Here is a 20,927-nt window from a genome sequence, read left to right on the forward strand (position 1 = left end):
GTGGTTACTTTAGGGAAGGGGCACCTGGGTGGCTCAATCTGTTGAGCATCTCTTGATTTCGGCTCAGATCATGATCTCCTGGTTCGCGGGTTGAGCCCCGTATGGAGCGATGCCCTGACAACGTGGAGCCTGCTTGGGATTCTCTGTCTCCCTCTCTGCCCCTCCCTTGCTTGCTTGCGCTCTCTCTTTCACTCTCTCTCTCAAAATAAATAAACCTTAAAACAAAAGAAGAGTGGTTACTTTGGGGGAGATGCTGATTGGGGAAAGGCACAATGGAACCTTCTGGAAATGTTCTAGATCTTGATCTGAGTGATGTATACAGTACGTAAAAATGTGTTGAGTTGTACATCTATGATTTATGCATTTTGCTACATGTATAAATAATGCTTCAATTTTTAAAAAATTGGTGACATCAAAAAAAATCAAATGCTACTAGTTACCAGGTGATTCAGTGAAACAGCTTTATCTATAAAAGAATATATTTTCAAAGACTCAAGAATGAGAAAATTCAGCTCTGGCCGCGGATAAATTGGCCAGCGCCTGCTACCTGCTGACACCTCAGGGGAAAGCAGGGCCTCCTAACTACTTTCACTGCTAGCTGATCATAGATAGCAAACACCAACAGAGCAGCCAGCACTAGGAAACATGGCTTTAACTCCTGCTTTACCACCCTAAGCAAGTAGCCATAATTATGCCCTCACCAAAACATGAATAATTCCATTTTTAAATGTAATAGTAAAGATCACTCATACGGAAGATTCGGCATTCCCCTCACTGCCATGCCTGCTGCTGGCTGCCTGACACCCACTCCCATGGGCAGCTCCTGAGCACTGCTAGGCAGCCTCTGCAGCCCTTCCTCCAGCACAGCCCACACCTCCCTGACTGGAATTCCTTACGTTCTTCTGCCAAAGGGACAAACTCTCAGAAAACTTGGGATTCAAAACAAGAAAACAAAACCTGGTCTACTTCCTTAGGCCTAAGCAATCTTAGTGGACAGAACAACACAAAAATCTGAATTTATTTGGCTTTGAAATGAAGTATAAAATAAACAAAATTTTAAATGTGTGAAATAGTAACACCACAAACAAAACACCACATGCACATGTTAAGTGTCTCAGCACTAGGGAAAGGCCAGATAAACCCCAGGACGGTACATGATACCTTTCCTCAGTAGCAATTCCCACTTGAAGGGCAATGAGCTCAGTATATACAAAGGTGTAGGCCAGCCACTAGCACAGCCCTTTACCTCCAGATCCTCACAGCAAAGGTGGATCAGGCAGCTGCTGTCTCTGAGGTGAGCACAGAGTTGCCCCCGCATCAAACATAGGCTTGGGCTGCCCATCAAATTCTGAGGGAAGGTGAGTGGGGCCTGCAAACGAGAAAGTCAGGGCCAGCTGACGAGTTCCCGGGCCTGGAGCCTACGTCTAGTCTCACAATGAAACAATCTCTGGCCCTCCACATGCCCACAGCTTTAGCCACCTACCGGCACAGTTGCAGCACTGGCAGCTGGCACACTTCCCTATTATGAAAGGCAGGTTTCTGTACCCAGAGCTTGATACCAGCATGTGAGGCCACGACCACAGCCCACAGAGCCTTCCACTGTTCCCCCGGCCCACTGGCCCAATGGCACAGATATGAGGAAAAGACTGGATTCTGGCTGCTCTCTATGCCCTACCCAGATTTTTCCATTTCCTTACCACTGGGGCTGTGCCCCACAAGAAGAAAATCCTCTGAAACAGCTTTCAAACACAGAAAATTTGTAAAACACAACACTCATGGGACAGAGTATGAGGCAACCATTTAAATCATCAGGATCAACACCTTCATTTTACAGATGAGTAAACAGAGGTTTCCACAGTCCCCCAGACGGTGAGCAAACAGTATGAGATTCCCTCTCCTCAGCCTCAAACAGCTCTTTTCCCATCAGAACACCATATAAACAAAGGGGGAAAGGAAGGAAGGAAAGTTGAAAATAGGGGATAAAATGATGGACAGACAGGGAAAGACAGGAACATTGGGAGTTAGAGGGAAGGGAGGGCCTGAGAGGTGGATGTTGCTGTGAGTCCACTTTGGTGAATTAAGCCAGAGGAGACATCAGGCTCTTCCTCTTGCAACACCTGTCACATGGGTTCTGGAGAGACTGGTTTGACAAGGACTACAGAGCCAGTGAGAGGCTGGGCTGGGCCTGGCCTCTCCTCAGGCCCTCGTCCTCCCACAGAAGTGGTGCTCTGGGTACCAGCAATGAGCAATGTGGAACAAGAGGAAAGCAGCCCTCCAGCCATGCCAAAGGTCCAAACCTGAGGCTGATCGGCCTTTGGATCCAGTCATGGATTCACAGGAAATGCAAAGAAGAGCATGGGTGGCCTGCACCCTGAGACACTATCTGCTATTTCGGACTGTGGGAGGGGCACCTAGGTGGCTCAGTCAGTTAAGCGTCCAACTTTGGCTCAGGTCATGATCTCACAGTTCATGAGTTTGAGCCTTGCATTGGGCTCTGTGCTGACAGCTGGGAGCCAGAAGCCTGGAGCCTGCTTTGGATTCTGTGTCTCCCTCTCTCTCTGCCCTTCCTCCACTTGTGCGTGCTCTCACTCACACACTCTCTCTCTCTCAAAAATAAATAAACATTAAAAACAAATTAAAAAAAAAAAAAAACTTAAACCAAAATTTGGACTGTGGGAAGACTCCACAAATTTAAGTGTCCAGGGTTTTTAGCAGATAATTGCAAGGAAAGGGGATAGAGGGGGAATCTGTAGATTAAAGAAACTTAGAAGACATACCAAGTTTTAAAAATGGTCAAAACTGGGGCACCTGGCTGGCTCAGTCAGTTGACCATGCAACTCTTGGTCTCAGGGTTGTGAGTTCAAGCCCCATGCTGGGTGTGGAGCTTACTTAAAAAAAAAAAAAAACATAAAATTAAACTAAACTACAGTGCCTAAGGATACACATGTGGAAGATAAAACCAAAAATAAATGTAAGGAAATGGATACAAAAAAACAGGTTGGGGGTCACCTTTGGAAGGAAGGAAATGGAGGGCTGTAGCAGGGATGGGACCCACCAAGAGGTCTCTGGTAGGGCCAGCAAAGCTCTATTTCTTAACCTTATAATTCACTAAGCTATATTTTTTGGGGGGAGGAGAGGTTGTTTTCTCTATTTTTGTTTTATTTTACACTAGTAAAGTTTAAAAAAAAGGTTAATAAAATATTTTTAGGGGCACCTGACTGACTCAGTTGGTAGAACTCTTGATGTCGGGGTCTTGAGTTCAAGCCCCACCTTGGGTGTGGAGCCTACTTTAAGTATACATACATATATTATACACACATACATATGTATACATATACATAAATATACATATATATATACATATACATATATAGTTTTAATAGGTAAAGTGATATTGCAACAGAATGAATGCAGAAACAATATAAGAATCCAGCTGTCTTCTACAAGCCAGATATTAAAGAATTTGCAAAAATGCAAAAAAAAATAAATAAATAACAATAAGATGAAGTAAACAGGTGCGCCTGAGTGGCTCAGTTAAGTATCTGACTCTTGATTTGGGCTCAGGTCATGAGCTTATCATGGTCGTTAAGACTGAGCCCCATGTCAAGCTCCCAGTCAAGCCCCGTGCTGAACATGGAGCCTGCTTAAGATATTCCCTCTCTCTCTCTCCAAACAAAAGATGAAATAATCATAAAACCAAACCAACCCTGGAAGAGTTTGAAGACTATGTAAAGCAGAACATGTAGAAAGAAAGACAGGAAGGGTGAACACAGAGGTCAGCCCCACAGCCAACTAGGTGGGTACCTCCAATTCTGGGGTTCGGCATGAGGAACCCCCAGTGGCCGCTCCCCTGGTGCTATGCTCTCCAACAGTTGTTAGTTATTAAGCTGATGTTGCAGCCACCTGTGTGGCTCCTTTATCCATCTCTCAACCAGTTCTCAGGGATAAATTGTTTATTTTTTTTTTTTTAAGTTTTATTTATTTTTGAGACAGAGAGAGACACAGCATGAACGGGGGAGGGGCAGAGAGAGAGGGAGACGCAGAATCGGAAGCAAGCTCCAGGCTCTGAGCCATCAGCCCAGAGCCCGACGAAGGGCTCGAACTCGCGGACTGCGAGATCATGACCTGAGCTGAAGTTGGACGCTTAACTGACTGAGCCACCCAGGCGCCCCTAAATTGTTTATTTTTAACTGGGGAACCAAAAATCCCCACATGTCTCCTCTAGGCATTACTCCTTCCACTGCAGATTTTCCTGACTCTCACAGCCTGAAGGGTTTTAACTTGCTCCCCTGGTAAAGCACACCAACACTGCCTTTCAGATTCCACTATTCCTCAGCTCTGGCCTAGACCAACCTCACTGCCTTAGTTTCTGTTCAGAAGCTACCTCTATCTACACCATAAATCCATCATTTTAGGGCTGGTCAAAGTCTCCCATCCCTACTCCTAGCCGACTTGACCCCACAATGGTTTCTAGATCTCACCCCTTGCTGTCCCCCTGGCCTCCCATCTCCTCCAACTTGGGGATTAACAGAGCAAACTTAACAAAGTTCCTCTGCTCACTGTTATCTTCTCCCTCCCCTCTCCTTTCCAGGGTTCATCTTCTCTAATCCCCGTCCCATTTCGTCCTGCAGCTTCCTCAATTAACCCCCAAATCCCCCCCACATCCTTATCCAAATCACTACCAAACCAAGAGGGCTTCCATGGTTCACTTCGGCCAATCTCTGAAACACCATTTTGCAGGCCCTAGCAGGATCACCTAAGGCATGGCATCAGCGCCAGGAACTGGCTCAACAGGTCACAGACATATCTGTGTGTGCCCAAATGTCAGTCTGGCTTTGAAAATAATCTAGAACTGCAGTTATCCAATCACTGTGTTGTACACAGTGATTAGTTTCCACAGAAACTAATGTAACACTGTGTGTCAACTACAGTAAAAATATCACCACTACCACCACCACCACCACCACCATCATCATCATCATCACCTAGAACTGCCTCCCAGGCTCTCCAAAGTCCTCTTCCTGATGCCTCACATCACTCTCTGAGATGGGTCTAGTCCCCCCCCCCCCAAGATGAATCAGAGGCATACTGACTGCCTATGCTCACTTCGGGGGTGTGACCCTCAGCCTCTCCAAAACACACTTTCTTCTAAAAAATACCAACTGAGAAGAAATAATCTTCACTTCTCCTTCCTCTTTTGCCTCAGTAGGGCAGGGCCCATACCTGTCTCACCCATCACCAGATCCATCCCCAGAGCCTAGCACAGTACCCAGGACATGACAGGAACTAAAAAACCACCTGCAAATGAAAGAACTGAAACCCAGCACCAACAGGGCCTGCCCACTGAATGCCAGCTGACAGTCTTTTCCACAGTCCATAGGCTAGCCTGTCTTACAAGGCTGCTTAATAGTATTTAATCTTAAACACTTCCTAGATCAAATTCCTTTTGTCTTTAACTTTTTCCAATTATAAGCATAGATTCATTAGGTGTGCTAATGCATGTAAAACACTTACAATAAGGACCTGACATGGAATAAACACTTTAAAATATATATATACAGGGGCGTCTGGGTGGCCCAGTCAGCTGACTGTCCAACTCATGATTTCAGCTCAGGTCACGATCTCAGGGTTCGTTAGATTGAGCCCCACAAAGGGCCCTGTGCTGACAGGGCAAAGCTTGACTGGGATTCTCTCTCCCTCTCTCTCTGCCCCTCCCCTGCTCTCTCACTCTCTCTCTCAAAATAAATAAATAAACATTAAAAAAAATTTTTTTAATATATACACAGAATACAAATATTCCAGTCACCCATAATCTCATATGAGTGTAAAGTTTCTGTGCCTCAGACAACCTACATGAGCAGACCAGCTTAAGAACATGGGCATCGCTATGAACACTATTGGGTGTCCTGGTTTCTCCACCTCAGACCCAAATGTGAACTAAAACTGCCAAGGTCAGTAATCCCTCCAAAATGACAAGGAGTCTGGAGTGCCTGCAGTAAAAATGGACTCGCTTCAATACTGGGGTTTCTTCTGTTCTATTGAGAATCAGCTCCTATACAGTGGCCTTCTCTGGACTGCCTGTTCAGCACCGTCCGGAACTACTCCCAGGCTGGGAGCAACCCTGTGGGCTCTGCTTCCCCTCTAGCCTATCAGAGGATTTAGAGTGAGCATTTAGAGCTTTATTTTCAACTCCCCTCTGGTGGTATCATGTCATTTTCTTATCTGATAACAGCCTACAGCTCTACCCTCATGTGCCTCTAACACAAAGGTCAGAAACCAGATGCCTCCAGTATCTGGAAATCATGTGGAGACTGCCCCACTGGGAACCCAGAGGCAGCTCCCACCCAACACAGAATCATAAAACACAGTGCCTACCTACATCACTTGGAGGCTGGAACCCGATTTTTACCTTTAGGAAAAGTATTCTCTGCTTAGAAGTTCGGCACTGTTGGTTGTACCCTCGCCCCATCACATCCCAAAGAATTTGTACTCAATTTGTCCCTCTAGGAGTCAAGGAAGCCCAAAACAGTTCTGGTTTCCAGGGAGATGTTGACTTTACAGAGTAAGGTTCAAACATTCCATACTAAGTTGTTCCTATTAACCAAAACAATGATAATTATAATAACACCTCAAAATTCCTGTTCTAAAGAATTCCAACCCTACAGCTTACTGAATTACATGTTCCAGGTATAGAATCTGCTGCTGCCAACATATAACCAGGAGCACTCACTCACTCACTCCTGGTCTCTTAAAATGCAAGTTGGCTGCGGGGCGCCTGGGTGGCGCAGTCGGTTAAGCGTCCGACTTCAGCCAGGTCATGATCTCGCGGTCCGTGAGTTCGAGCCCCGCGTCGGGCTCTGGGCCGACGGCTCGGAGCCTGGAGCCTGTTTCCGATTCTGTGTCTCCCTCTCTCTCTGCCCCTCCCCCGTTCATGCTCTGTCTCTCTCTGCCCCAAAAATAAATAAAAAACGTTGGAAAAAAAAAAAATTTTTTAAAAAAAAATGCAAGTTGGCTGCAAAGCCAAAGTTTAATATTATAAGTTACCCAGTCAGGAGGTCATATGGTCATGAGGGGAAAAAATAAGTACACGTCTAGTCCTTTGAAAACCAAGGGCTTTCACTCTAAGGCATGCACTGCTGCTGATAGCTTGAAAAGATATAAACAGCATACAGAAAAAGAAAGCACTTCCAGTCACTCAACTCACATGCAACAACCTAGTCAGCCTATGCTCCTTCTACTTCTCTGGTAAGATTCAAGAAAACAAACCTGGGCACAAACAACCTCTGAAGAAACTTCTTAAAAATCTAAACAATGTTGGGACGCCTGGCTAGCTCAGCCAGTGGAGTATGCAACTCTTGATCTTGGGTCATGAGTTTGAGCCCCACACTGGATGTGGAAGTTACTTAAAAAAAAAAATCTAAACAAGGCTGTCTAGTTAACAGAGAGAGACCCTGGTCCTCAAAGTATTTTCATCCTCTTACTCATCTTGACAGAAGCCAATGCCTCCAAGGACCACCCGCCCCAACAAGACACCGTAGCACTCAAAATCCCACAGATGAGTGAGCAGTCAAGGTAGAGCTGCTTCCTGGGAGGTACCAATGGGCTTGTGTCTAGGTTTGTTTGATTCTATCAAATGCTAGCTACATCTAAAATCACCTATTACAGGGGCGCCTGGGTGGCTCAGTCGGTTAAGTGGCTGACTTCGGCTCAGGTCATGATCTCGCGGTCTGTGAGTTCAAGCCCCGCGTCGGGCTCTGTGCTGACAGCTCAGAGCCTGGAGCCTGTTTCAGATTCTGTGTCTCCCTCTCTCTGACCCTCCCCCGTTCATGCTCTGTCTCTCTCTGTCTCAAAAATAAATAAACGTTAAAAAAAAAAATTAATAAAATAAAATAAAAAAAAATAAAATCACCTATTACATTTGTAATTGTGAAACATAATAAAAAAACACCCCTGAACCCGTAACTCAACCTAAGAAACATAACCAGCCTTTGTTAAATATCAGAGTCCTAATTTACACCGGAAAGGAAAAGGATAAATGTAATATTAACAAGTAGCCATTACGGAACAGTACAGGGAACATTACTAGTCAACCTTTATTTCCTTCTCAGCAGCCTATGGGAAGGATACTCTGTCCCAGTTTTACTGAAGCAGAGAGGTCAAGGGCCTTACTTAAGCCATATTAGGATGCAAGGGTCCCAGGGGACTCAGTACATCTGGTAGGTTCCTTCCTCAGGCCCCTGTTTCTACTGCTGAGAATACTCAGTTATCTTTGTTCAACCTCATCACACTTGTGCCAAACTCTTGCTGGTTGTGCCAAACTCTTGCTGGTCTTGCCAAAGTGCAAGGACCTTCAGTGGGTAGACCTCACCTCTTGGGAACTCATGACCCAAAACACTATGTATGAGCAGGCACTATCTGAAAGAAGAGTTCTCCATTAGAACTCAATACCATCTTACAACAAGTGCTGGTATTGACAGTGTGATCTCAGCATGGTATGTTTTATTCTTTTATTTGATAAAAACAAAACGCCACTCCCAATCCTAAAACAGAGAAAAGAAACTTATCATTCTGCCCAGTCAGAAGGATAAAATAGACTAGATTTTGTCCCCCTCTAATAAAAGAAAAAAAACAAAAGGTAGGAGGAAGGCAAACACCCAGGGTAGTGCCAGTGCCAGCTGCTCCTTTCAGAGGACACTTCCACAGAAGACGAAGAAATCAGACATACTGAAGCATCATGGAAAGAATGGAATTTTTTTACTCAAATGATCTTTCCAGTACCATTCCAAATAATCTCCCTATCTGGGTTTTAAAGGAACAAAATTAGCAGCCATCCATGCAATCATATAGACTTCATGTAGAAAAGCCCTCTGCCAACTCCAGGAGGGCCTGACCAGGGCTTTTCCATCCTCCTACCATCACCAGCTCACTCACTTGATCCTTACAGAACCTGCTAATGCACAACCGCTGACCACACATCTGGCTCCCCATCTGAAACTAACACCCCTGAAAAAGAAGCAGCCTCTATCTGTCCACTCACAAAAAACAGAAGTACCTCATACTTTTTTTTCCCCAAGGACACACTGGTCTAGGATCAAAAGAACCCGCCTGATGGGGGCACCTGGGCGGCTCAGTCGGTTAAGCATCCGACTTCGGCTCAGGTCATGATCCCGCGGTTTGTGAGTTCAAGCCCTGCACTGGGCTCTATGCTGACAGCTCAGAACCTGGAGCCTGCTTCAAGCTCTGTGTCTCCCTCTCTCTCTGCTCCTCCTCCACTCATGCTCTGTCTCTCTCTTTCAAAAAATAAACATTAAAAAAATAAAAAATAGGGGCGCCTGGGTGGCTCAGTCGGTTAAGCGTCCGACTTCAGCTCAGGTCACGATCTCGCGGTCCGTGAGTTCGAGCCCCGCGTCGGGCTCTGGGCTGATGGCTCAGAGCCTGGAGCCTGTTTCCGATTCTGTGTCTCCCTCTCTCTCTGCTCCTGCCCTGTTCATGCTCTGTCTCTCTCTGTCTCAAAAATAAATACACGTTAAAAAAATAAAAAAATAAAAAAAAAAATAAAAAAAAAAAATAAAAAATAAAGAACCGCCTGATGGGTAAGGCACTTTGGTATCAGGAGAGAGTATCCACATCCAAAACAAACCTGTTTTTTAAAAAGCTGAGTCCCTCTGGCTTCCCCTACCTGGAGAATCATATTCTAGCATTTCACATCTTGAATAAGTTCTATAGTTGATTAAAGCTAAAACAAATTTTTTCCAGCCTTACTGAGGTACAGTTGAAGGCCAAAATAAATTTTTAAAAATTTAAAGCCTATTTCATTCACAAATAGATTAATCCTATGCTTCCCAGAGGATTCCAAACATAAGAAAGGCCTGGAGAGAGTGCCCAGCCTCTTGTGACCAGGCACTAAGCCACCCTTGGGAGCAGGAGGCCTGCCTCTCCAAATATGGCCTCAAATCTGTTGCAAGAGTGAGCTCAGGCCTGCAAAAGGGTCCACAAGAATGTTTATCAAGACGTGACAAAATCAGAGGACAGACCTAGGAGCAAACAAAACACATGCACCATGCCTCAGAACAGTCCTGAACAGCAGGGCAGCATGTGAGGAAATGACTACTTGCTGGGTCCTCAGCACCCAGAAACCACAGCAGACCAGACAGAAGCCACAGCAGACCTGACACTGTGCCTGCAGGCACAGCCCACAATGAGCCCCATTCTCCCTGGAAGCTCATGGCAGGAGAGAAGAGGAGAGACAAGGATATTCCTTCACCCCCTCACACAGAGGAAAAGGGCAAAGGCAGCCCGGGGCACCATAGGCACATGAGCAGCCATTTTCCTTTCCACCTTTTTGATTCAAAAAGAAACCCCTCTTTAAAAAATCAGAAGGGAGACCTGAGGTCCCATCTGATTAAGGTAGCATTAGATGGGCAAATTAGATGCCTTATACAAGAATCCCCTCTCTCGTCATCAATGCCTAACCAGAAGGAAAAAAACTCAAGGCTTTGAAGGGAGAGGGGACCCCACAGGCCCTGTCAGCTCAGGGCGGGCATTCCAAGGAAAAGAATCAACTTTTCCTGCTAAGAATTTCTTCCCAGCGCCAAAGAATCCAGTCGCTTTTTAAAGTACTTTAAAACTGGAAAAAGCACATCTTCAGACTGGCAAACACAGTATTTTAAGTCTATACTGTTGACCATTCTGACAAAATATTGTGATCTTTTCCAGGTAAGCAGAAGCAACAGCTGGTAGCACAAATCCAGAGGAGAGAGTAAGACAGGAATCCTACTGTTATCTATTTGAGACTTTAATGAATTCTATTTTTAGATCTTTAATAAAGAGCTTCTCTTCTAGTCTCCTCCCACCAAATTTCTCTACTCAGGCAATTCAATCTTCCCAACACTGCTCAGTCTAAAAATATAAGACACTTATTCAGGCATGCTTAACATAACAGGTAGAGCAAAGTTCTCTACATTTCCTAATTTTCCACAAGATGCATAACCCACCCCTGCTCAAGGACCACTCATCAGGCTGGTCTCCATTATTAAAAAATCCAGTAAGCAAGGCTCCCTGAGGTCAGGGCAGTTATGATGCAAAGATAACCTACCAGCCCAAACAGGAGTATACACGTGACATTTATAGTGATGAGAGATGTGTGTTTTATGGAAGCATTCCATAGTAAAATAAGGGCCCAGAAAATGGATGGTGTCCCAGGTTCTGATTAATAGCCAAATAAAAAGGAAATGCTATTTGGAATTCCATTATTCACTGTATAATTTGTCTTGGCAAAAATTGGCTGAAGTATCAACCCAGTCCTAGAGAACTAAGCTAATTAAGAGAGGCATTTATGACAACCAAGGCAGAACTGGTTCACTTCTGCTATAGACAGCCTTGGGAATCTTAAGTAATCCCTTATCAATCCCTAGAATGCTTGGAGGGAAATGCTCCCAGCACAGAGAGAGGTAAAATAGAAATGACCATATCGTTTGCAAAAACAAACATCTCCAAGTCCACTAACCTATTTCAGTAGATACCAACTATTATTACTTTTTTAATGTTTATTTATTTATTTTGAGAGAGAGAGAGAGAGTGAATTCCAAGCAGGAATTCAAGAAATCCAAGCCCCAATGTGGGGCTTGATCCCACAACCATGAGATCACGACCTGAGCTAATACCAAGAGTTGGGTGCTTAATCAACTAAACCACCCAGGTGCTCCTAGATACCAACTATTAGAAAGAACTCTGGGGGCACCCGACTGGCTCAATCAGTAGAGCAAGTGACCCCTGATCTCAGGTCATGAGTTCAAGCCCCACGTTAGGTGTAGGGCTTACTTAAAAAATAATAATAATACGGGGCGCCTGGGTGGCTCAATTAGTTAAACACCCGACTCTGGCTCAGATCATGATCTCACGGTTTGTGGGTTCAAGCCCTATGTTGGGCTCTGTGCTGACAGTTCTGAGCCTGGAGCCTGCTTCAGACTCTGCGTGTCTCTCTCTCTCTCTCTCTCTCTCTCTCTCTCTCTCTGCCCTTCCCCCACTTGTCCTGTCTCTCTCTCTCCCTCTCAAAAACAAATAAACATTATAAATGTTATTAATAATAAATTAAAGAAAAAAGAAAGAACTCTGTAAGAGATGCTTCTTGTTTGTAGATTCCCATACTCCACATACAAAAACTCAACATCCATAGAAATGAAGAGCAAGTGCCAAGCTGGGCACTGGTCATTGTTTCCCTGAATATGACACATCCTTCCAAGTGTCTCACTTGTCCTTGAGCTCCCCTTGATGGCACCCTCCTCTATACTTAGGGTATCTGAGAGCTGGGACCGCCTCAGGAAGACTGAATTTGTGGCTACACCTACACCCAATGGCAGAGAACATTGAGCCTGGGCCTCTGCATGGCTATAAAAATCACATATCCATACAAGTCACAGAAAAGGGACCAGGGAAAACATACACCATGCTTAAAAATAAAAACGAATACAAACCAGCCTCACTTGACATTACAGATGTGCTCCTACAATACAGATGTGCTCCTACAAAACTGTAAGTCATGTCTCACTTTTTTCAAAAGCTTTATATTTAACATGGTGATAAGAAAGATTCTAGGGGTGCTTGACCAGCTAAAGTCAGTGGGGCATGCAGCTCTTGGGTTGAATTCGAGCTCCACACTGAGTGTAGAGATTATTTTTTTTTAAATAATGAAATTCTTAAAAAAAAAAAAAAAGATTCCAAAAAAGCTTAATGCCCAAAAATGTTAATAGCAACATTACATATTATAATCAAAGTAAGAAACAACTATCTAAGAACTACGAACAGGTTAGCCATTAGAAATGTTGTATATCTAAAACACAGCTCATGCTATAATGCTAAGAAAAAAGCAGGATAAAAATGGAGTCTATGCTCTAACCTAAACTCCGTAAAAGTGCTGCCCAAGGTCTCTGGAGGACACCCAGGTCTCAGGGAATAATGGCTGCTCCTAGGGAGAACTGGGGACTAAAGGGATGGGTAGAAGCTTTCCCTTGCATAATCCTTTTGAACTTTCTGAGTTTGTACCATGGGTTGGCATTTCCTATTTAAAGAGAGACTAGTGGGTGCCTGGCTGGCTCAGTCAGTGGAGCAAGCAACTCTTGATCTTGAGGTTGTGAGTTCAAGCCCCAGATTGGGTGTGGAGATTAATTAAAAAATAATAAATTTTTAAAAATAAAATAAAGACTGACTACAGGTGCCTGGCTGGCTCAGTTGGAAGAGCATGAGACTCTTGATCTTGGGGTTGTGGGTTCAAGCTCCACGTGCGGTGCAAAGATTAAATAAAACTTTAAAAAAAAAAAAAAAAAGACTAAAATTGGGGGACAAAGGATTTTTCCTTTCTTTTCATTTTCAAAATTTCTTATTTTAAATATATGTATTACTTGATATAGCTTTTTCCCCACTATAGTGTCTTAAAATCCCATAATCATTTTGCCAAGAATGCAAGGACCAATCATCTTTCTTTTGCAGCAATCTCTTTTCAAGTACCTTACCTTGCCTTCTAGTGCTAGGCTGCTTTAAAAGTCTTTTATCTTCCTGAAGAGCAGAGGCCCTGCAGGAAAAGAAGGATCCAATATTGGTGAATGCCCACAACCAAAAAAGAATTACACCAAAGGAAGTGGGGAATGCCACTCAGTCTCCTGCCCACCCCACCAATCAGTCACCTTTCTTTGTCAAAGAGTGACAAACTAAATGTTTTCTGTAGAATTAAACCAGTACCAAAAATTGTAAACAATTTCAAAGGCAGAAATAATTCCAATAGGGGCACCTGGCTAGCTCAATCGGTAGAGCATGCAACTCTTGATCTGAAGGTCATGAGTTTGAGTCCTATGTTGTGCATGGAGATCACTTAATTAAAATAATTATAATGAACAATTCCAATATCTAAATTTAGACAGTGGTATTTTAACCTCAGGGCTATTAAATGTACCCCATGATGTGTAGGACAAAGTCAGCCATAAAAGTGATTTTTTATATTCAGTTGATTGTTCCCACTATGAGCCTGGTTTTATTTTTTAATGTTAATTTATTTTTGAGAGAGAGAACGAGCGAGGAGGAGCAGAAAGAGACACACACACACACACACACACACAGAATCTGAGGCAGGCTCTAGGCCCTGAGCTGTCAGCACAGAGCCCAACACAGGGCTCGAACTCACCAACTGTGAGATCATGACCTGAACCCAAGTCAGATGCTTAACCAGCTGAGCCACCCAGGCACCCCTACGAGCCTGCTTTTAAAACAGAAGCAGAGGGGCGCCTGGATGGCTCAGATGGTTAAGTGTCCAACTTCGGCTCAGGTCGTGATCTCATGGTTCATGGGTTCATGCCCCATGTCGAGCTCTGTGCTGACAGCCTGGAGCCTGAAGCCTGCTTCAGATTCTGTGCCCCCCTCTCTCTCTACCCCTCCCCCACTCACACTCTGTCTCTCTCTCTCTCTCTCAAAATAATAAATAAACATTAAAAAAAATTTTTTTAATTAAAATTAAAATTAAAAAAAAACAAATAAAACAGAAGTAGAGGCACCTGGATGGTTTAGTCAGCTAAGCATTCAACTCCTGATTTCAGCTCAGGTCATGATCTCACGATTTGTGGGTTCAAGTCCCACACTGGGCTCCGCGCTGACAGTGGGTGGCCTGCTTGGGATTCTCTTTCTTCCCCTCACTCTCTGCCTCTCCCCCACTCACTCACATGTGCACATGTGCACTTTCTCTCTCAAAAATAAATAAACTTTAGAAAAAATAAAGCCAAAGTATAAACCCAGGCACCTGGCTGGCTCAGTCCGTACAGCATGCAGCTCTTGATCTCAGGGTACTAATTTCGAGGCCCATGTTAGATGCAGAGACTGCTTAAATAAATAAATAAACTTACTGATTTTTGAGAGTCAGAGAGAGACAGAGAGCAAGTGGGGGAGGAGCAGAGAGAGGGAGACACAGAATCCGAAGCAGGCTCCAGGCTACCAGCACAGAACCTGATGTGGGGCTCAGACTCACAAACTGTGAGATCATGACCCGAGCCGAAGTCAGATGTCCACCCAACTGAGCCACCCAGTCGTCCCTTTAATTTTTTTTAATGCTTATTTATTTTTGAGAGAGAGATAGAGGGTGAGTAGGGGAAGAGCAGAGGGAAGATAAAGAATCCGAAGCAGGCTCCAGGCTCTGAGATGTCTGCACAGAGCCCGAAGCAGGGCTCGAACTCAAGAACCGCAAGATCATGACCTGAGCCAAACTTGGACGCTTAACCGACTGAGCACCCCAGGTGCCCCCAAAATTTTTAATTACAATAAAATATAAGTATAAATTAAATCAGCATAATGCTAAAGTTTCTTTCAGATTTAATTTACTCCAACAGAGAACACAGAACAGCTTCATCAACTTAGACATCTTCAGTTTATGATATTGTACCACTGCATCCCATCCATCTTTCCAGCCTAGACCCAGAGCAAAGTTAAGAAAATGCTTAGCTATCAAACCCAAGAAATAGGAAAATAGGAAAATAGGAAACCCTATTCATTAAAGCTAAATTAAGCCCTCTGGCTGGTGTAATTTTGTAAACTACTCTAAAATCCTATTTATAGAAATTGCTATCTGAGCAGTATTACTGACTAATGATCAGAGTGAAATAGAACGGTCAAAAGGCAAAGCAGGTTATGTGACTCGTAGGAAGACTGTTTTAAATTATTATCCAGAGGCATAGACACAAAAAGACCCACTGGGAAATAACTAGATTAATCACTTGTGTATTCAAAACCACTATCACCTTACTCCAGGCCTAGAATGTCAACACAGAAAAAGCAGAAAAAGATGGAGGCTTAAGAAGCAACAGCACAGAAACACTGGCAAAGGCACAGATACACTCTTTAATGGGGAGAAGAGAGAAAACTCCAGAAAAGGACAGAGAAATCCTTAACCAATACACAGGACACACTGAAGAACAACACACTACCTGAATTTATTCTCACTTGAGTTCCCTTGGAGTTCAATACTCTATAGTCCCCATTTGGGCCCCCGCAATGAAACCAGCATTTCTTACTTCTCCGAATACTCTGGAAGCCTCTAGCCTCCAAGCAGTCACACTCTGTAGTGGCTCCAATCTAAACAACACACCCAGAGGACCTGCATATTGAACCAAACTTCTCATCACTGACTTCCTATACAGGCTAGGAAAAACCTCACAAGGCCTCACTCTTATTCTTACCCATCCACTAAATGGGTCTATCACCACTTGCCATTCCACTAGGCTAGTTGTACACCTCTTATCAAGAAGGCTATGACCAAAATAAACTCAACTCAAAAAGGCAAGCAAGGTATAGGGGGATCAACTTCACACTATCATGGGCTACCTTTAGTTTGCCCTGTGCAGGTCAAGTCTGCAACTCAATGACAATTTTTCAATGAATCCAGCCAAAAGCCACATCATCCCTGCTATGATTCTGAGTCTCCCAAACTGTAGACATTTTAAAACACACTAGTCCCCTACCCACCAAGTGGGTCAACAAATCATGGTTTCTCCTCCCTAAGTACATCCCTTCTTCGCCATTTCTTTTGACCACCCTTTCTACCTCCAGCAATTGCACCCCCTGCAACCTCTGGATTCAAAACTGGAACACAAGCACTATCCCACTCAGAACTTCCAGAGATACCTACACCCTACTGACCCACCTCAGCCTTCAGGTCAGCCTTTTGCCCCACTTTTCCCCCAGGGATACTTCATTTGGCTCCAGCCTATCTACTCCTTGGTCCTTAGGCACAGCCTGGTCTTTACCTCCTCCACCTTTTTCAGCTCACCCAAGAACAGCCCCTCATCTTGCCTGCCTGCCACAGACTCAATCCTTCTCCCCTTTTGGCAGTCTAAGGGCCCCTCTTTATTCCAAGTCTCACAAGTCCTCACCAGTACTTAGCTGATGCTGCCTTACTCCTCCATCTTTCCATTGCCACCTTCTGCCCCTTCTACTCAATGGTAAATCCCTGATGGTACCAGCACCATTCAGGTCCCTAATGTCTGCTGAACCGACTCATCTTGAACCTTCTTTCTCCCCCTTCATTCCCCTGCTGACCACTATTCTTGTTCAGGTCCCCTATCTCCCTACTGGAACACAGCAGTAACCAACTTGCCTCCAGTCCAGTCTCCAAACTCATAATGGAAGCTAACTTTCTCTTTTTTAATATTTAAAAACTAAATTTTGGGGGGGCGCGCCTGAGTGGCTCAGTCAGTTAGGCATCTGACTTCAGCTCAGGTCATGGTCTCACGTTCATGAGCTCGAGCCCTACATCGGGCTCTGTGCTGACAGCTCAGAGCCCGGAGCCTGCTTTGGATTCTGTATCTCCCTCTCTTTGCCCCTCCCCTGCTTGTGCTCTGTCTCTCAAAAAAATAAAATAAAATGTTAAAAAAAAATTTAAATTAAAAAAAAAGAATTATTGAAAAATAAAATAAATTTCTTTAATGTTTATTTTAGAGAGAGACAGAGTGGGGGAGGGCAGAGAGAGAGTCACAATCCAAAGCAGGCTCCAGACTCTGAGCTGTCAGCACAGAGCCCGACGTGGGGCTCAAACCCACAAACCGTGAGATCATGACCTGGGCCAAAGTCGGATGCCCAACTGACTGAGCCACCCAGGCACCCTGATAAAATAAATTTTTTTAAAGTAAACTTATGCCCATCGAATTCACAATCCCAAGATCAAAAGTCGCATGTTCCACTAACAGCCAGCCAGGCATCCCGGGGCTCATTTCATAAAACCACCACAGCTGTGCTCCAAGACCTTCAAGGATCCCTGTTCCTACATAACTCTAAATTCCTCCATGTAGCATTCTGGTTCCAACCCAACCTTCCAGAACATACAGAAAAGGTGGCCAATCTTCTCTCTCCCACGCCTTGCCTCTGTTCCACCTCTTTTCCTTCCAGAGTTGTGATCTTCCTGCCATCAACTCCTTCACCAATCAAACCACTAACCTTTCTTGAAGGTCCAGCTCAAATGAAGTCTTCCCCTAAAGTCTGCCCTTGCCAGCCTAAGACCCAAGATCCTTGGCTTACTTCAGCATGGTGCCCAGAGCAACCAGCACAGGCCCAGGAAGGCTCAGACAAACCCTGATTTCTAAGAATGGTCCCTTACAGTATGTTCCTGGAATTCTGTGTGGAGTCCCTGACCAACTCTCCCATATCACCCTGGCATTGTGCCTACCACCAGACACCTGGGCTTGGTCTTCGCCAGAGAAGCACCCAATCAAGGCTACCATTATCAGTTTGATACAACACAAATGCAGGTGGGCATAGCCACCTGTGACTCTACCACATGACAGCTGTATGACCTTGGGAACATTCCTTCATCTGTGACTCTGTTTCGACAGTCAATATAAAGGATTCTTATAAACCATTAGCAATGGTGCACATAGAACAGAACCAGAACCTTTGACTATGGCTGATATAGTTCCATCATATCGCTAACCTAGAAAGCAAGAAAGGCTGAACAATTGTGAAGTAAAGGACTGAACATACTCTCCTCTGCATCAACAAGAATGAACACACCTCTACTCTAAAATCAATACAATAGGAACAGGAAATGCAATGCCCTAAGCTCAAGGGAGAGAGAAGGTTTTTAAAAAATCAAATGCCATGCCTCTTCTTTCCCAATCTCCGTCAAAATGGCCCCAGGGTCCACCATACCCCACCATTCTCAATGTTTAATAGACACCAGCAAACTTGCAGAAGACATAGTTAAATCTTCGGTCATGCTTAGTTTTTTGACCCACACATTCCTGAATGCAGGTTCCTTCTCCTACCTGCTCCCCCACCTCACCCCCCACCAACCCCAGCTTGGCATTCCCTCTGCTCAACCTTTTCAGCCTCTCAGCTGGCTCCTCCTCCCTCCTCATCTCTCCTCTACAGGCTGACCTCGCGACCAGAGTTCCTGAACCCCTCCCCTCCCTGCACCACCTATGTAGTCACTAGCCAAGATCTTTCTAAACATGGGTCTGAACCATGCCACTCCACTAATTTAAAAGCCTTCTGAGGCTTCTGCACCCGGAGTATAAAGTCTGAACTCCTGAGCACAAGAAAGGCCTATAACTCCCACTTGCCAAGCTGGAGAACTCACAGGTGCTATTTTAGGAGCACATGTACATGTGGTTCCCTGTGTCCAGACCTTGCTGTCCCCCAGCTAATTCCTGCTGGCCCTGCAATGCTCGGCTTAGGAATTCCCTCTCTCCTCAGGCTCTCAAAGCACCATGTGAGCACACTTAGTGGGCAGATACTATCAATCATAGGTTCCCTAATCCCCACTGTCCCTGAAACTGAGTTCCCTCAGGGCAGAGCCAGCTGCTTTTACATGGGTCCCCTGAACCTACCACAAAACCAGGCAAGTAGTGAAGCCAAATATTAGTTAAATGAATGAATGCATTTTGTCAAATCAACTTTTCAAAACAGGGAAGACTTGCTTTCTTCCTCTTTCAACCGCAGCTCATATCTGCAAGAGCTTTCATGTTCCAACCAGGTGTTTGTTGCTTATATAGTACTGCTTACTCTTCCTTTCATACAGTATCCCACAGGCTTTGAATAGGTTCACACTATGCATTCTACTCTCCTCAAATCTGATTTCTCCAAGAAATGGCTCCTCTGCCTCCTTTGAACATACAGGCCATGAACTCTTATGCCTTGGCTCCACAGCAAACAAAGTCCAATTCAACTCCACACTCCAACTAGAGACTTTTATGCCTCCAAGGTTGAATCCTTTTTAAAACAGGGACATTCCAAAAGTATCGTTATCTCTGAGCACTAAACATAGAACAACCTGATAAAGTTACAATATTCCATCTACACAAACTCCAAAACACCTGGTAGCACATCTAACTCTTTATCTGGACTTCTGTCCTATAAACACCACCCTCCCTGCACTGAATCTGGGTTCCATGCCAGGAATCGTTTCTCCTTGCTTATTTAGGGAAATAGCAGGCCTGGCTCTTAAGTTAGAACTCTAGGCTATAAACGTGCTGTCCCAGGCTCTAGCTTTCACCAAGGCAAACTTCATGATCACCATTAAAACTAATCCAGAAGTCGGTTTACAAATCTAAAAGCCTCACATGTCATAGAGAACAAAATATCCATTTTTAATCAGCACTTGAGTTTGTACGAAATTAACTTGGAATTTATAGCAGGATTCTAAGCAGAGACAGCATTTTCTCTGGAGACACTTTACAAATACACCCGCGGGTGAATCTGGTTTTCCAAACACCAAGTAAAAAGGTGAAAAGACAGGCGGCTCCCAAAGAAGCTCAAGAGTGTGTGTGGAGGCGGGGGCAGGAGGGGGGACCCCAAAGCTCTGAGCTGCTCAGGTACCAGCGGCTGCAGCGCCCTTCCCCGCCTCCTGCGGGGGGTCAATGCCCCATCCTCAGGCTTCCGCCCAACTGAGCCGCGCGACCCTCTTTGGAGGGCCAGGGGGCGGCCCGAAGGCCGCACACGCCTGCAGCCAACGCGCAGGCCCCGCGTTCCCCGGAGCGCGGGCCGGGCTGAGGCCTGGCCCATCGCCGCGGCAAGCAGCCCGGGCCCGGCCGCGGAACGCCCTGAGCCTTCGCCCGAGGGACCGAGAAGAGAGGGGCGGCTCTCTCCGTGCCGCGCCGCTGCCTCACCCGCAAGGACGTCCGCGACCGTGTCCCTACCCCGGGCCAAACCGCGAGCAGCAGCAGGTGTTCCTCGGAAGGCTCGGCCGGCCACGGGGATAGGGGCCTGGGCTGCTAAGCTCGGCAGCATTGGACGGGCAGCGCACTCACCGAGCGCCGGCGGGCGGGCCGCGGCAGGTGCTTGCTTCTCCTGGCCGCAAGACGCCGCGCCGCCGCCGCCGCTCCCCGGGGACTCGGCGCCAAGCTGCCGTCGCCGCCGCTGCCGTAGCCGAGCCCGAGGAGCGCGAGCGCCGCACCGCAGCC

At 45.4% G+C, this 20,927-nt stretch overlaps 1 protein-coding gene across 4 annotated transcripts in view; it reads right to left on the bottom strand.

The window, feature by feature from the left end:
* Positions 1-20,927, bottom strand: part of DAG1 (dystroglycan 1) — a 71,570-nt gene that overhangs the window by 50,501 nt on the left and 142 nt on the right. Inside the window, exons 1-2 of one of the 4 annotated variants that reach the window (XM_058726916.1) lie at positions 20,775-20,927; positions 13,509-13,567 (exon numbers count right to left, since the gene is read on the bottom strand). The gene's annotated coding sequence lies outside the window, so the exon portion shown is untranslated. Of the gene's footprint in view, positions 1-13,508; positions 13,568-20,633; positions 20,739-20,774 lie in introns of those variants that run through there. The other 3 variants (XM_058726918.1, XM_058726917.1, XM_058726919.1) reach the window with 3 other exon arrangements.

The sequence above is a fragment of the Neofelis nebulosa genome, chromosome 4 (assembly GCF_028018385.1).
Source record: "Neofelis nebulosa isolate mNeoNeb1 chromosome 4, mNeoNeb1.pri, whole genome shotgun sequence".
NCBI lineage: Eukaryota > Metazoa > Chordata > Mammalia > Carnivora > Felidae > Neofelis > Neofelis nebulosa.